This window comes from Chroicocephalus ridibundus, chromosome 2, assembly GCF_963924245.1.
Source record: "Chroicocephalus ridibundus chromosome 2, bChrRid1.1, whole genome shotgun sequence".
Taxonomy (NCBI): domain Eukaryota; kingdom Metazoa; phylum Chordata; class Aves; order Charadriiformes; family Laridae; genus Chroicocephalus; species Chroicocephalus ridibundus.
This window is the reverse complement of record NC_086285.1, coordinates 146,782,166-146,797,147: the sequence shown is the minus strand read 5'-3', so window position 1 is coordinate 146,797,147 and position 14,982 is coordinate 146,782,166.

The following is a 14,982-nucleotide window of genomic DNA, read 5'->3' as shown; positions in this document are numbered from 1 at the left end:
CAGTTCCTCCACGTTTCTCGTCCTTGCCTTTGAACGCTGTTAAACATCCAGTCTGGCCTCCCAGCCAGTTGCTCCCCAGCCTGCCAAAGGAGCACCTTCTCTCTATCCCTTCTGAGGGGACGATCCGAGCTGGTTTTCCTCCTGCTGGAGGTTTTCCTCCTGGTGGAGCCCTTGAGTCAGCAAATGGTAATGTTTCTGTCACTATATTCTCTAGAGCTCCTTCTGGGAGAGAAAAATCACTGGGGATGCTGATGTGTTAATACTACGTGTAGCCGCATATGTGTTTGCCAGGAGGATGCTCGTGCGACTGGGGACCGCTCCCCGCACTGCGCTCTGCGGAAATACGCACGTGCGTGTATAAACGTTACATATGTGTGTGCTGATGTACACGGCTGGCACACACAGGCGTACGCGCTACACACGCGCAAAAGCGGAGTTGAGGGGAGAACGTCAGATTTTAGCAAACCCTCTCCCTGAAGCAGAAGGGTAAGATGGACACTAATATTGCTTTTAAGAGATGCTATTCCCAGTTTGCCGGCAGCTGCCTGCCCTGCTCCTCGCCGCCTGGGCACAGATGACAGCAGCAGCACAGCCAGAGGCTTCTCCCATCCCATCCCACCTAATCCAGCTGTAGGAACCAAGGCTGCCCAAGCCACCAGGCTAGAGCTGTGCTCTGCTAACCGAAATCTTAAGATAAGTTTTTTTTCAGCTTAAAATACAGGTAAATCTCGGGAACGGCTGTGTTTGGCCAGTGTGGAGCACACACACCTGCTTTGAAGAGCAGTAACTTTGGTGTTTGGCTGTTTGAGTGTAGCTGCGTGGATGGGCTCGGGAATTCGCTGTTGCTTTTTGTCCAAAAGAGGATTTGTGAGTGACAGACACGAGATTTCTATGACAGGCAGCGGGGCTGCCAATACTGCAGCTTCTTGTGGAGCTCTGCAGGCTGGGGGCTCCTGCACCGCAGATCCTTCTTCCCAAATCTGCTTGAAAGGCTTCCTCGGGAAACGTCCTTCCCCTGGGACTGCTGTTGCTTTCCCCACACCATTCGTCACCGCATTGGCTCTAGTGTGGCTGCTGGTGGGTTTGCGGGGACAAATCCATATCATCAATCCCTTTTTTTTTTTTCTGTAGTACACAGTTTGGTCAATGTCACTCTGGGAATGACCCTGCAGCACCTCTAGTAAGCTCATAGTATGCGGAGGAGACCTGCCACAGCGAGCTGTGTGGACCAGCCTGGCATCAAGGGCGAGGTGTTGACTCCTGCCAGCGGGACGGGCCACCTTTGGGCCTTGGTGGTGCCTGTTCCTTTAGCGAGTCCCTCTCGCTGCAGAGACAGGAGGAGGTCATCACCAACAGGTGATGAAAAGGGATCAATGGCTTAATGAAAAGAAGGTATTTTGAATGCTTCGGTGACTTCACCAGCAGGGACCGACTTTGGCTGCTGTCCCTCTGGTGTCCAGTGAACGTCAGGAAAAATCCGTGCTGGGCACAGTGACTGCTGGCTGGCTTGCTATGTGGTCTGCTCAAAGCCTGTCCCTGCAAGCCTCTCCTAAACATCGTGCCACAACTCCTACGCGGTGGCTACACAGAGAAACGAAGCTGCTGGGATGCTGTAAGCAGCTCTGCACGGCTGCTTCTCTGCCCGCTCTGCGTGATGGCTGGCGTGGTGGGTCCGTGGCCTTTCGGCTGCTGAAGTCCTGCCTGGCTGGGGCTCGTCCCTCGCTGAGCCTTGTGGGGAGCCCTGCATGCGGCGCTGGCGCCAGATGAAAGGTCTGAGGTGAAGCACGGAGCTGACAAACCCGGGGCAGATATCAACAAGCACCATGTTTGCTCACCGCAGCCTGGGTTTGGAGCAGGCTGTGTGTTCGTGTGGCTGGTGTGGTTTTGGGGGGCTTTTCTTCAGGTCTCAGGTCATCCATAGTTACTCCTTTTAGTGAGGAAGCTCCCAGAATCGCACTGCAGGCTGAGTACTGCACCAACGGCAGAGTAGTTGGTGGTTGGTTTTTTTTTCTTGTCAGTTGGCAGATCCGGGAGAAGTGTTAAGAACAAGTCCCAACGTGCAAATAGCTTTTACTCATCAGATGAAAGCCTCTGGCACCACAAGCTAACTTGAACTTGAAAGCTGCAGGAAAAGGTTGGCTGCCCGTCGCTGTTTCTTAGCCCACGGATGTGGTTCAGAAGGGATTACACTCAGGTTGTTTCATGAGGAAATGTGAGAATCCTTTCCGCAGCTGGTGACCTTACAATGCAGGAGGTTCTCCAGGCTCTGCACCCACACCATGTCTGCTGGTCTGTTACCGAACGGCCTCTCCAGGACCCACTGAGTGCTGATGGTGGTCACCTTTGCTGGCCTCTGCCATGGGGGATCTCCGGAGTGGCATGGACTATTTTGCTGCTTTCACAGGCAGTTTTGAACGATTAATTGGAGGCAGACTGAGGTGGCACATCTGCCTCCTCCTAGAAGACTGGGACCACCGGAAGGGCTGGGGACTCCTGAAGGTGGTGACATGCCTTGGGTAGGAAAAGTATGACAGGCAAAAATATGCTGGTGGCAGTGGGAGTGACAGCCGGTTCACTCCTCATTGCTTAGATGCCAGCAGTTGTGCGACAAAAATGATCATGCGTTCACTCATGTCCTGCACTCGCTTTTCTGGTGGCTCCATCACCCCGACCCTGGGGAACTGGACGCAATGGTGAACAGGACAAATATTGACTAATAAATATATTCAATAATAGTATTAGATAACAATACTAGTGCTACCATCTGGTCATATGGAAGTCATGGCAGAAGCAGATTTGGGGGCCTAGAAAATCATAGAATGATAGAATTGCCTAGGTTGGAAGGGACCTTTCTGAACATCTAGTCCAACCATCAACCTAACTCTGACAAAACTCATCACCAAACCATATCTCTACGCACTATGTCTACCCACCTTTTAAACACCTCCAGGGATGGTGCCTCAACCACTTCCCTGGGCAGCCTGTTCCTGTGCTTAATAACACTTTCAGTGTAAAAATTTTTGTTAATATTTAGTCTAAACCTCCCCTGGTGCAACTTGAGGCTGTTTCCTCTTGTTCTATCACTTGTTACTTGAGAGAAGAGACCGACCCCCACCTCTCTACAGCCTCCTTTCAGGTAGTTGCAGAGAGCGATAAGGTCTCCCCTCAGCCTCCTGTTCTCCAGGCTGAACAGCCCCGGCTCCCTCAGCCACTCTTCATAAGACTTGTTCTCCAGATTCCTCACAAGCTTCGTTGCACTAGTGCTGGGAAAATTTACTGACAGTGTCAAACCTGAGGAGCCCGGAGCAGAGCTGGGGGAGGCCTGAGCCCCAGGAGTTCCAGCCCCACTGTGGCTGTTTCCACTCTGAACTTGGCAGTGGCAATAGCAAGGGACCGAGATCCTTCGGCTCCAAGCCACAGCCCCCCTCGGTGGAGAGACCCTCATTCCCCAAAGCAGGGCCAGTGCATGTGGGCAAGCCCAGGCGGACACAGGACATGGAAGGCTTTTAGATCCCGTCACTGAGATCGTTTACAACTTTGGAAAAAATACAATTCTCTACCAAACCGAGTGTTTCATTACTAAGTTTTATTTAAAAGCTTTTATGTGGGACTTTACTGGTTTATTTGCTACTGGGTTAACTTCTTCTGAGCATAGACTTGAAGTGTCCTGTTCCTCATGGCACGGAATGGGACTTGGGGGTCTCCCTTGTGAGAGCGGCAGCTGTGGGGCAGCTCCTCCTGACCAGAGCTGGGTCCAGGGGCATCTTGGTCACCTTTCGATGGGTGGAAACTCCCCCAACACCTTCCTCTCTCTTGGACACCTTGGCTCTGCAGGCAGGAGGAAATCTGAGTTGCTGGGACCGTAGGGGAGAATGGGCTTTAAATGAGGCTCCAGGAAATCTGGGGGGTTTCTGTGAAATATATCTCAGCTGGTGAGTTCCTTATGTCTAGCTAGCTACGGAGAAGAGTTCCCATTAATGAATTTAAGCCAGGCTAGTGAGTAAAGGCTGTTCAGATGTTGGTTGCGGGGTCCCAGGGCAGCACAGCTTGATAAAACCCATGGTACAAGGGAGTACTGGTTTAATGCTATAATAATGGGCATTTCTGCCATATGAGAAGAGGCAGTTATTGATTTCTTTTTTCTTTCAGTTTGAAGGGAAATAGAGTTAAATTACAGCCTATTAGTCTGATCGGAGAACTGAATGTGTTTATTGAATGACTTCATTCATAGCATGTGTAATTGCCTGCTTCAGAGATGGGTGTTACGATAAGCCCTGGCAGAGCTGCCTCACTCCTTGTGGTACCCTCCACCTCCTGTTTACTCATCCCTCCGCACGCTAATGGCACCATGTGTGGAGGGGGGCTGCAGCTACTCCCTCCTGCAGCCACTACTGTATGTGCCATGGTTTTGGAAGAACACCTTGGAAAAAGCATTTCTTGGTTCGTTTCTCCAAGATTCCCATTGTTAAAAGCCCCTTCCATGCAGCTGGACCAGTCTGCTTAACCCCTCTTGTCAGCGGAGCAGGACAGAGCACCCAAAAACGTTTTCCCAGCTTCTTCCACACCGAGCAGGGTTTGAGGGTGAAGTGAGGACATCTCCTGACACCTTCAAAAGTGCGAGCTGCTGAGCCTCCCTCCTTGTCCCCCCAGTCCTCCTGGGCTCTAAGACAGTGGTGACATCCATGGGAAACACATCCTGCATCCAGTGCAGGCTGCTGAGACCAGACAAAACTCATGGAGAAACACTGCATGAAGCTGCTGAGATAAGCACAGACGTTTCCACACTAGGACATGGCCTATTGCAATGTCTGTTTGCAACAGAAAATCACTGGATAGGAATTCCTCTGTGTAATTAAAAAATGTATTTTTAACTCTGTCTTGATTTTTTTTTCATTTTTTTCCCCCACTGTCTGGTTTTATTCACCTTGGGCCCATTAGATTTACACGCTTTAAAAACATGAGGTTCTTGACAGATGTGTTAAAGTTCTTCTGTCACTTGCTAATCTACGTGAACTCTCGGTGCTGCCGTACTTTGTGCTATAATACCCTGCCGAAGCAAATCTTTTCTCTCCCATATCCATTAGATGTAAGTGGCAGCATTAGCACATGCTGATTGTATTTTAAGCTCAAATGGTCTTACCCAAAGCCCATAAAACAGAGAGCAATTGCTGCCACTTCTGTTTCCTTTGTGTCACGGCTGCTAATTTATTTCCTTGTTACTGCTGAGTGTAGGTCCGAATTAAAGGGTCTGGTTATTCTCACATCAAATACACAAAAAGGCCAGTTTTTTGCCCAGGAATAGGAGAGGGAATTTTTTTCCCCTAGACATTTACTCCTGCCTGTGGGTCTGAAAAACTGAAGTTTACCACACGTAAATGGTGTTTCGACACGGATCAATGATGTTCAACACGAATGCTGCTTGTGCAGAAGGGTGGCCGTGGCGGGGCTAAGAAGCACTTCCCATAGACCTCAAGGACGGGCAGGCAGGTCCTCACCCGGGATACTGGTGAGCATCGTGCAGAGCCACTGGAAGCAGCTGACCCAGTCAGTGCCTGATGGATGTGAGGCTGGAAATGCGGCTTTGGTGGGATAAGCAGCTATAAAGTCCCATTCTTTGCCCTTTCTGCATGAAGTAATACCTACGGACAGGTGAGGTGGACAATGTTAGGGTGAAGGTAGAGTTCGTACCATGCTGGGCAGGTATTTACCTTTCCTGAGGGCCAGCAGTGTCTCCGACTACACCAGAACAAACACCCATTTGAAAAACAACCACCCAGAAACCCACGAAGTTGCAGTCCATGGGCTCGGCGTGCGGCCCCCGGGCAGTGCTGTGCTGTGCTGTGCTGGTGGGATCCAGCCCCACAAGCAGAGCCCGGCAGCGTCCCCTCCTCGACAGCCTGGTGCCTGCTGGCAGGGTGGGAGCTGGCAGAGATTGCCGGGGGGGGAGCTTCACAGCGCTGGCTTAAACAGCATTAATTTATTTCCCAATGGCCACCCTGAAGACCTTATCTGAAGCTAATTAATTGTCAGCAGCAGCTGTCCTAATTTTATCACAGCTGCCTGGCTCTTGCAATGAAAGGCAAGAACACGAGACCGTGAGAGAGGCAGAGGTTTTGGTTCGGGGGCAGCAAACGCCGCCAGGGACGTGTCCATCTCTGCGGGGCCGGCCAGCTGCCAGCTCCTCTGGCCGGAGCGCAGCCAGGGCAGGCTTGGGCTGGAGGCAACTGGCGATTGTAGGAAGGAGCTCAGCCTGCCTGCGCTGGCAACTACCCTTCCCTACAGCCCCCCTTGGAGTAGCCCTCACCCTGTGCTCCTTCAGTTAAAAGCCTTGCGGTAAATCCCACAGATGTTATTCTCAGCTCCTGGGGCCATTTCATGGCAGGGAGCATTTACAGGCTCATAAACTGTATTTGAGAGTTCTGGTAGATTAGCCAATAAACTTTCCAGGAGTGAAACACGATTCCACCTGAGAAGGGGTTTTGCATCCAGAGGTTTTCCTCCATGGCCAAACGCGTGGTGGTCTGGGACTGTGCGTTCCATTAACAGGGCAGTGCTAAGTCACCGTGGTTGCCTCCACACACCTGTAAGTAGAGGCAACCAGCACAGGCTGGAAAGGGCCCGTGGGGTTACCCAGTGGGGTCCATCACTTGGCTTACCATGGCGTGTTTCTAGAGGGGTGTAAGGAAAGGGAAGGTGCTGTCTCTGGGAAGTGCAGGAGCGCCTCCGAGGCAGCGGCAGCAAGCACTGAGATTTGCAGCAGCTCTGGTTGAGGCTTAGTCTGCTGGGACCAGTGTGTGCCATTTACCGTCTTTCTATTTGCATGTGCTGTGAGAGGAAGAATGAGAAGATCATGCGGAAGGCAAATTTACTTTACAAAATTAAAAATAAACCCCAGCCCCCTGCTCAGCTGTTCTCTGGCATCTACTCCTACATAGTAGGAGCATCTCCTGTGACTCTCCGTTAGTGATTGACGGGTTATTTTTCCCGGGGACGCTGGCCTGCACGACGCGGCACCCTCCGGCGCGGAGGTGGCTGCCAGCTGCTCCGGGGTGCCGGCGGCTCCTCCTGCTCAGGGCTGGCACAGCCAGTGATGAGCTGTGCACACAGGAGGGAAATGCCACCGAGAAACCTGGTGTCTCCTTCCCCGCCTTCACCCCCTCGAGCAGGGGTAGGGCTCCCTCCTCCTGCCCTGGATGGAAACCAGCCCCTCGTCCTGATGGCCCCTGGGCTGGTTGCTGCCCGTCCCCTTCTTGCTTTGCGGCCACTGAATTATTCCCTTGAGGAAAAGCACTTGATTTCTGCCCAGGCAGCCGGCTGAGGAAGAAAATGGGTGCTGGTGCCATTGCAGTGGGGCATTTCATGCACTGCTTTTCTCTTTGCAGAGGCGCTGGGCTATAAGGTAGCATGGACCATCTCTGATGGGCAGAGGCGTACAGGAACACACTCAAACTGCATTTGTATGTCTACCTATTTATTAACATAAATCTTGCATTAGGAACCTAATTAGTTTAAGTTATGGGATGGGGTGCTTGAGGCAGAAGCTGCAGTGGAAGCCAATTCTGCAAGCGCCGGAAGAGGGAAATTAGAATAATCTTGATGTGACCTACTTTAATTTACACCTTCCTCACATCCGTACAGCTCTCTTCCAAACCTGCAGAGTGTCAGCCACACGAGTTCAGGCTCTTGCTGTAAATTACATCCATTGATGAATAAAATTCATGGAACTTGTGATGTGAAGAAATCAGGGGAAAGTTGCACTTCATTAACTTACGCTCCCTTGGGATAAACAACGTCCTTCTCCTGGACCTCTGGGTAGCATCCAGACTGCAGCCCCAGGTGAAGTGTGGTGTACAGGACTAGCCCCCAGCTAAAGAGACCCCCAAAAACATGATGGAGATCAGGACACTGGTTGATGCACAGCAAGTTTGACCCTATAAATCTCCTGCGTTTGCTGAGAGACCTGTGTTGTTCAACACTGAAGCCAGAAGAAAGAAGCAGCTGTTGCATTTTTGGGTCTTTCAGAGTCCTTGGGGTCCCCTGGGTGAACTTTTGCCATTCCTGAAAGTGGCATGAGGAAGCAGCTCGTCAATCACTTTTTGTGTTAAAAGCCCCAGAAGTGAATCATTAAAGGTTTCCCAAGCACACTGTCGAGTAGGAGCTGTAGGTATTAAGTATAACAGGTAAGTACAGTTGCGGTTGCTCTGTAGCCACCATGTTGCCATCATTTGTTTAACAAGTTCATTCTCCTTCTGTTCTTCCGTGGGCATGAGACAGCATGGCTACAATCTTCTCTTTTTCACCCCCACAAACCGTAGTGGCAGGGTTTGTCTGTCTCTGCCAGCAGCAGGCTCTGGTCCATGCTGGTCCCTGGGCAGCAGCTGGGAAGGGGCTGGTGTGGCTAGCAGGGACCGTATGCATGCCGGGGAGCATGCTGATGGTTAAACACTGCAGGTGGCTGCAGGACAGTGCTTGAAGTTGTTTCATCCCCTATATACATAGGGATATATGTCCCATATGTCTGGCATTGTCTCAGCACCAAATCTTGCCTTTATACCTGTGAGGGTGGCTTCCTGAGGAACAACTCAGGTTTCATCACAAGATACTGGGCTTGACTTGAGACCTCCTGGGTGTAGTTCTTGTCCTCGGTCATAATGGAAATCAGAGCCGATGATGACCATCTGGCATAAAAATGTATCACTTCATGATGAAGAAACTCCAGAAACACAAACGGTTCATGATGATAATTCCAAGACTGTCACTGTGGAGCTTTCAGCAACCACTCGATAGATCCCCAGCTGCAGGTCACTTCTGAGGAGCACCAGATCTTGAATGCAGCCTCGTGTCTCCCAGAGAGTTGTACCTGGAGGAAGTCTCTTTCTACTATATGTATCATGGCTTTGTTTGGGAGGTAGATAATTGCTTAGGAGCTGGGTTTGTCCTCTCTGCCATGCAAGCAAAGAATGCTTTTCAAGAAAAAAAAAGAAAAAAAAAGCAGCATGAAACCTCTTTTTGCAGTACAACACTAACCCGGGTCTTTTAAGGCTATGCCTCTCTCTCCAGTTACCTGTTGCACATCTCATTTCATTCCCTCTGTCATATCTGCTCTTACCTGGTCTGTTAGATATCTTGCTTGGGCAAGATTTGCCTCTGCGCGGTGAAAAGCAACCCACTATGTGTCTGATCCTTTCACGTGCCGAGCGTGTGTCACGCTGCAGTGTTAGGAACTGCTCTTCTTGATCTTCTCCCCTACATTTTGGCATAGTGTCTCCTTCAGTGTCTCCTGTGTTCTGGTTTGCTGCCTTGGGGCTGGCAGGGGAGCTGGCCCACCCTTTGCGTGCGACGGGTTAGCTATCCCCATCTCAAACAGCTGCATCCATCTAAGGAAAAAAGCTCCAAGTCCTCCCACTCCCTTGGAAGGTGGAGATGTTGGTATGCTATGGAAGGAGAAAAAAATACAGAAAAGTGATACCAGTTAGGATCTGACTACCTCTGGCTACGCCAGTGTAAGCTGGGGGAGAAGGCCATGGATGCTGAGTGTGTTACTGGAAGGGTTTTATTTCTTCCATGCAGAGCTTCCATTCAATTATCAAAATTCAACCCAAAGCTTTTTTAAACAATCACATGCATTATTGCAGGGTCATTTTACAAAACTATAATGTTGTAGTTATGTATTTGAATTCTCAGAGGGTTGTTATTACAGTCTCAGCATGCCTTCTTTTCCTCCAAAACATCCTTTTTCCAAATGATGTCTTTCCTATCGCTGCATGTCCCTTTTCCTTCCCTGTCCCACTCCCTCCTCCTAATATCGCTACCTGGTAAAGCAAGCACGGGGAGGACACCATGGGCATGCACAGAGGTTCTGACGTTGTTGGGATATTTGCAGGAGTATATTTACTTTGGTAAATTGAAAAGGGTCTCAGGAAAGTGGAAGCTGTTGACCAACAGGAGCCTCTAACAGTGAGGAACTGGCTGCCTCAGCTGGTCGTTTCCTCACTGCCTTTAGGCTGGGGACAAGACAGTTTAGTTCTGCTTTTTGGGGCATCCTCATGACCATTTACATAGACCAAGCCATGTGAAAACATATTATTGTAAAAGGAAATAAAATGCATCAAAGAGCTATAGTTCTTTCCACGGCAGGTTTTAAGGTAGCAAAGCCACTCTAACTTGAAGCGAAATCTCAATTTAGTTGTCAATAAATAACATCCATTTTAAAAAATTCAGTACCTGTGTTTGATTAAGTTTCGAAGAACTGTGTGTACCGGATAACAAGATGGAATTGCATTAACATCTATAATTTAATTTCTCATCAGACTTCAAATAAATTTTCTACTCATGTGAAACAAATTTCAAAGTTGTTATGGTTCATCTTCCAAGAGTTCCTTCCTTTTGAGGTTAGGGTAAAAACATATTGCACAAACCACGGGACAAGCAAAGTACGAAGTTATTCCCTTCAGCATCTTTCTTGAAAAGCCACAGAATTTTTACTTATTTGCAAAAGAATATATGCCAAAAGAAAAATCCTTTCATTAACCTGGGCAAAAATGTTTATTTGTATTATTCCTTTCACCTAAGTTTGTTCTGAAATATCTTACTGACAGACTAAAGAAAGGTATTTTTAAGTAAAACCGTGTTAGTTGAAATTTAACCTCTTGGGTAAAATATGGCAAAGATAACCAGGTTCTTTAGAAGTGTCCAGAAATACAATTCAACAGTTTAGTGTTTGTTCCCTGCAGGAAATTTAGAGAAGTTCAGTAAGGAGGGTCTTAGACACAATTTCATAGGATTTAATCTGAGTTTCCCTGTTTTTGTCAAGTTTCCCCTGGGTCTGTATCAACCCTACCGGATAAGAACATGTCATTGCTAATGCTGTCTTGCCCAAAACTAATAATTCTGTGGTTGTATTAAATTAAAGCTATTCTCTGTCAATTACTATCCGGCAGAAAAAAAAAAAAAAAGGTTTTTGTTTTCAGCAATCTTCTGAGGTGCAAATAGACGAAATGAAAGATAAACAGCCTTGGACTAGAATAATATACTGTGAAAGAGGAGAGAAAATTACACCTTGTATTTTGAAGGAAATAACATGGTGGGAAAGAAATACATAAAAGGAAATAATTTTGAACACAGTTGTAGGGTTATCACTGCAATTTGCTAATAAAGTATTCAATAGCTTAGTCTCAAGGCAATGTCCAAACCCATAAAGTCTATAATTGGAATTTGTGGGTTGATTGAGACCTATTTTGGTCTGTTAGTGTGAACTGCTCTTGTTGTATAGAGAAGATAAGATTATTTGAGATCACTCAACAAGAAGACTCATTAAGATAATTCTAACTGGCTCTAAATAACCGAGAGGACTCATTAAGATAATTCTAGCTGGCTCTAAATAACCAAGCTTGTACCTGCTACTTTGCTAATAAATGTCACCACCATAAAGATTTCTATAAACTTCAATGGAGCTGCGAGTCACAGAACATTAAATTTTCATTCAAAGCAGGTTTTTACCTCCTAAAAGAAATTATACAGTGAGTCAAATTTTGATTTTGGCTACAGCGCCAGCTTGTGCACCTATAGCACAGGCCGGTCATTGATGCTGCAGGGTGGTGGTGTGAAGCTGGAGCGGTGACCTGGGAGCCACAGTACGCTGCTACCACATGGAGTCTGGTAACAGCCCTTTCCAGCGGCCATTGGGAAGCTCTTCAAATGCATCGGCACAAAGTAAATAATTTGCACACCAGGTCTTCGTAGCATAAAGAACACGCTCTTTGAAGCTTTTAAGCTTTGCTTCGCATGATGTCCCACAAAACCTGCTTATTGCAGGTTCTCTTTTGTCTCGAAAGCCATATTTGATTTTCTAGAAGCGTACTGTGGTTAACTACTCAGGATAAATAAACACAGAAATTCCCACCTTTCTCATCCCTGTGATGAACATTTTTCACTGTGTTGCTGTGTGAGTTCTGTTGTCTTTTTGAAGCTCACCCACTCCAGTTTAGACTTTCAGGCCACATCTACACTAGTAAATTAAACATGCCCATGGACGTTATTTGCTCCGAGATCAAGTGGCATGGGGCAGCCTGGACCTGCACTGGTAGTGTCCACCCCCAGCGTGGGGCTGCATCCACAGTGCCTGCCAGAACAGCGTAAATCCCAAGTTGTGGGGCTTGTTTGGGAGAGCATTGCTTGGTTTGGGCCAAGGCCCTGCCAGGGACTCTTAAAACAATTTAACATTTCAGACAATGAGCACAAACCATCCCTCAGGAAAGTGCCTTGATGTTCTTTTGATCTCCAAATAAAGCTGCAGCCTGTCGATCTGAAAGAGGACGGTCTGGAGCAAGGCAAAGGTCAAAGAATGGCTAAACCCATTTGAGGAAAACTGAGGCCTAACTCTGCAGTGTTGCATCAACAGTGTTTTCAGTTGCTGATTAATGAATGTCAGTTTTGAATGTTATTTAAGGCATTCCTACACCCCCCATCCCCCCCACCCCCCATATTTTGTGTATTTGCTTATGTGTTTGTGCCTTTTTTGTTTAATTTGCAGCCTATCAGATGTTTTCTGGTATCTTCAATATGACCAGGATAAGAAAAAGTATTTATGGTATTTTCTTTTTAATCTTGTTAAACCTTCATCACCATACATCTTCCCCAGACATCTTGATTGGCTTAGCACCTTGCTCAGACTTAACAAAAAAAGAGGTTTTATTAATAAAGCTATGAGAAACGAGCTCAGCTGGACATGGTACAGGACAGCCTGCTCTGGGTGGCCCTGGTTGAGCAGGGGGCTTAGACCAGGTAACCTACAGAGGTCGCTTCCCACCTCAATCACTCTGTGAGACTGTGAGGGCATCCCAAAATGCATTACTGCTCCCCTAGATTTGCCATGGCTGATAAAGTTCATGGATCAACATGTTCTGGGGAGAGGATCACGGGAACTGTTGAAAGTAACTCTGTTCCCACCAGGCTCATCCCATCCTTTTCAGTGGTGCCCAGCAACAGGACAAGAGGTAACGGGCACAAACATGAGCACAGGAAGTTCCACCTAAACATGAGGAGGAACTTCTTTACCCTGAGGGTGGTAGAGCCCTGGCACAGGCTGCCCAGAGAGGTGGTGGAGTCTCCAACTCTGGAGACATTCAAAACCCGCCTGGACGTGTTCCTGTGCAGCCTGCTCCGAGTGACCCTGCTCTGGCAGGGGGGTTGGACTAGATGATCTCCAGAGGTCCCTTCCAACCCTATGATTGTATGATCCTGACCCCAGGCTCTGTTGTGTGTCAAATCCTGTCTTTCTGGTAGGGATGCATGGTGTCGCTGCCTACTCATTGCCGAAACCAAAAAAGGGTTCAGCCTCATTTGACAGCCTTGTGGATGATTATGCTATAGGATATGTGAATAAAGACTATTTCTCCATGTTTTGTTTTACTCTGGACTGCAATCTGTTTCCAGTGTGTAATAATATTCTTCTACATATGGGCTTCCTATAAATATCTTGCTGCAAGTCTTTTCTGCGGTACAAATACGGCATAAGTCAGTACGGAGTCGTCAAGTCCTACTGGTATGCTGGCAAATTTGTGATCAGCAGAGGTTTGATTTTAGTGCAGTTCAGATACAGCACAGAGAAATATAGCAGGTGAACAGGTATATTAAGGTGAACAGTAGCGGGTAGGATCATCATAATTAATTGGGCAAAAGAGGCAGAAGGAAATAACAATTGCGAGAATAGGACTGCTAGGTGCCTCAAGAGATCACCCCAGTCATTCCTGTTGGCCAAGGCAGGATAAATCATACTTCTGTCAATCCTGACACAATAGTCAAGCCTGTTCCTGGCAGGATAATCCAGCCTCCAGTGCTGGATCCCACCATCGCTCCAGGCAGCGAAGTCCAATGCCTCACCATTAGCTGCTCTAGTGCAAGCCTTCCTTCACCCATTTTAAAATCCCTTTACTTTCTCCTCACCAGGAACGCAAAAACCACATGAAGAAGTTAACTCATGGCCACTGTGGTTTTTTATGTTTGAAGAATATTCTGAGTAAATTGGCTAGCCTTGGCACTCTTGCCTGTCCCCACGGGTTGTGGTGGAAAACCCCACTGCCTCAGCAGTCCCTCCCAGCCCTCTGGCCATGCCCGTCGGTATTTGGTACGTCACAAGCCATGAGTCTTAGGGTGAACTGTCAAAGATGGCATTGCTCCAGAGAGCTGGCTCATCCCATCAGCACCAGCAGTGCCCCGCGCTGTGTGCTCCGGCCACAGGGGTTGGGACCTAAGCTCTGCCAGCCACTACCAGAAGCAGCCTTGGCAGAGGAGAAAAGGATGGAGCATTTCTCTCCCCAAAAACAATGCAAAAGACAAAAATTCAACAGGGAGAAAGGATAAAAAGCATCTGAAACTCAACCAGCCCAGAACGAGTTTCTCTATAATTAAAAGTGTCCCAACATCAAGGCTGGTCCTAGGGGAGCACCTGGCATCTTGGGCTGGTTTTCCCCAAAATCTGTGATTGGCTGGGGAGGGGAGACAGCTTCTTGTGCCCTCTGTTGAGATCCTTTGTGGGGGTTGAGGGCATTTAGGCTGTTTTCAGACAGAAATTACCACTCTGCTGCTATCAGCTACTCACCTCTAACTCGTTCCTCCCAAAGCTGGCTCAGCCATCAGTTCCTCACAATCAAAAGCAGGTTTTTTTTAAAAAAGAAACCATAATTTCAGGTATTTTTCTGGAAGCTTTTCTGAAGGAATGCCCCCAAAGGCATTCCTTTGTTCCCATCTCTGCAGCCGATTACTTCTTTCAGCCTATGAACACACTCCTATTTTCTGAGAACAAGGTATATATCGTTCCAGCTCAGTGCACTAAAATCGTCTTCTTTTTTGCATTCTTCCGTGGTACAGGCTGCAGAAATTTTATTTACGAAATGTGGAAAGTGGCAGTTGTGGACAGTGCAAGGCACTCCTGGTGTGTGGGGCTGCCGCAGCCAGGCACAAGCTGTCAGAGACCAGCCTCTG